The sequence below is a fragment of the Podarcis gaigeae genome (assembly GCF_964106915.1).
Source record: "Podarcis gaigeae genome assembly, chromosome: 10".
Lineage (NCBI taxonomy): Eukaryota > Metazoa > Chordata > Lepidosauria > Squamata > Lacertidae > Podarcis > Podarcis gaigeae.
The window spans coordinates 20,613,898-20,616,480 of record NC_139686.1 but is presented as its reverse complement, the minus strand read 5'-3'; the positions used below and the strand labels follow the sequence as shown (position 1 = coordinate 20,616,480).

The window sequence follows — 2,583 nt, the reverse complement described above, 5'->3', positions numbered from 1 at the left end:
ACCAATGGCCCATCTAGTGCAGCATTCTGTTCTCATCGTGGCTGTTGAGCCTCTTCATGTGCATCATATTCTGCTGTGTTGGGTTTCAATATTAAATGGAAAGCAGCAGATAGTTTGCCCAAATGCTGCTTCCCTACATACAACATCAGCATTACCTAGTGTGGCGTTCGTACGGAGCCCCCGGTCATCTCACGGACTATTGACACATACACCACTAATCCGCTGCCACCAACCAGGTCCTCCCCGGTAAATCACTTAGTCCCAGTCAGGTTCTTAAGTTTACAATGAAGATTGTAGTTTATTGCAAACACAAATAAACTTTAAACGCATTTGAAATGCTGTTACCCTTTACCCTCTTAGTCTTATTTTATTCTGTCTCTAACTCTTCTACCTCCCCTCACACAAGAACCAATTGCACTGTCTATTTCCATCTGTCTGCCCACTGCTTTTCCAACTGCCTTTTCCCAACCAACCAACTAACTCACCAACCAACTAACTAAACCTCGGGCTAAGCCCTTTTATAAACAGCTAGGCTCCGCCTCTGGCTTTTCTATTGGTCTACCTATTAACCCTTTCTCTCCCCCTGTACAGACATTTTCAAACAAACAAGCAAACGTCACACCTAGGAAAATAGGAAAGAACCTTGTACCAAATCTTATACAGTGGTACCTCTGGTTAAGTACTTAATTTGTTATGGAGATCCGTTCTTAACCTGAAACTGTTCTTAACCTGAAGCACCACTTTAGCTGATGGGGCCTCCTGCTGCTGCCGTACCGCCGGAGCACGATTTCTGTTCTCATCCTGAAGCAAAGTTCTTAACCCGAGGTACTATTTCTAGGTTAGCAGAGTCTGTAACCTGAAGCGTATGTAACCTGAAGCGTATGTAACACAAAGTAACACTGTATGCTAGAAATGCCCATCTTGGAGACATTTGATATTGAATCTGGGACTTTTTTGTGTGCATGTGCCTTACCACGGATCATTGGCCCTTCTTCAAAGAGTACTTCACATGATTCTGCATTCAGAGCAGGCTGACAGTATCACTTGCACAGCCGGCCTTACAGCAATGCACCGTCCCATCTGGTCCTGTTATCTACACGAGTTCTCACTGCTACTGCCACTTCTTCCTTATCTGGCAGTGGGGGGGGGCAGGAGGTGCCCACGGTGGACCCAGATTCAGTACAGGACCCTCCACCCCTCTCCACCAGAGAAGCAGGGAAAAGCAGCTGCAGCAGCAACATTGGCTTCTGGCTTCCGGCAAAATCTGCCCCCCACGCACACAAAAAAAGCACTTTGCATGAATCAGAATCTTAGATGGCCTTATTTTATCTATTGATTCGAAAAATGCAGATTTGAAATGAACACTAAAGACTTGCACTCACTGCCATCAGAGTCAGTGGGAGCTTTTTCTACTGACGCAAATGTGCCAAACAGCAACAACCATAAAACCCCAAAACTTGCTAAAAATTATCCACAACAGTTCAGGCTAAAGTGGATTGTGAAGAAGAAGTGCACAATAATGCAAAACATGTAACGAAATGAAAGTATTGGTGATGTGCAAAGTGGGGGAAATGAATCCTAAATACACTTAGATCCTGCTGCGTTCTGCGTTAGTTTTAGCATGAGGAACAGATTTTGGTGTCATTGTGGAAAATGTCTCAGAGAATCATCGCAGTGGTGTGTTGTTGCAGCCATCGAAAGGTCTGCAGAAATTAGCGAATATGAGGAATGAATACAACAGTCTTGAAAATGGCATGCCCCTGTAGGTGAGAGTGGGTTGGCAAAGTGGTTTGAAAGCTATTTTATTATTTCTGTCCCAATGTCTCACACCGGAATTAGAAGCTTTCTCCCTTGCCATGGCAATTCCTCAAAGAAAAAAAACAGATTGTGGAATGGCCAGGGCCAGATTTAGGTTTGATGAGGCCCTAAACTACTGAAGGTAATGGGGCCCTTTATATGTCCAGCTGTCCTTTGTCAACAACAAATTGCCACTGTTTTTTGGGTTGAATATATGCTATATGGGTTGAATATATGCTATATGGACCTAATAGGTATCTAAAGCCATTTGCACATGCAGAATGTAGGCACACTATATATAGAAATGAGTAAACCAGTGATATTTTAGGGAGCAGACTAGCAGGCGGGGCCCATTGCTTACATCATAGGAGCCTGCACAACACAAAACACTATTGCTGTATGTAGGATTTATTTTATGTGTTTTTTATCTTATATTTTGGAAATGTACATTCAGGTGTTTTTTTCCTTTAAATTTTTTTTGGGGGCCCCAAGAAAGTGGGGCCCTAAGCTATAGCTTTTTTAGCTTATACGTAAATCCGGCACTGGGAATGGCCTTTTATCCCAATTACTTCTTTCTTTGGATGTGTTGGATTCTCCTCAGGGAGACACATCTGGAATCCATGTCAGGCTTCGTCTGTTGATGGGAAGTATAAGCAAAGTCATAACAAATTAAATTTTACTCATGCAAATAGTCTTGAGTGATGGATCATCCCAGATGTGATGATCAATAAGAACCCTTCCTCTCCAATATTTGGGCCATATCAATTAGCAATACTAGGATTAGCC

At 42.9% G+C, this 2,583-nt stretch overlaps 1 long non-coding RNA gene across 2 annotated transcripts; it reads right to left on the bottom strand.

Annotated features, from left to right (window-relative positions):
* Positions 1-270: 270 nt before the first annotated feature.
* On the bottom strand, positions 271-1,141 carry LOC310825258. 2 transcript variants are annotated; one of them, XR_014555200.1, is made up of 3 exons: positions 899-1,141; positions 563-654; positions 271-476 (listed from the first exon to the last, which is right to left on the bottom strand). It is a non-coding gene; the product is annotated as an uncharacterized lncRNA (long non-coding RNA). The 2 variants fall into 2 exon arrangements; XR_014555199.1 differs by having other exon boundaries at positions 271-654.
* Positions 1,142-2,583: the final 1,442 nt, after the last annotated feature.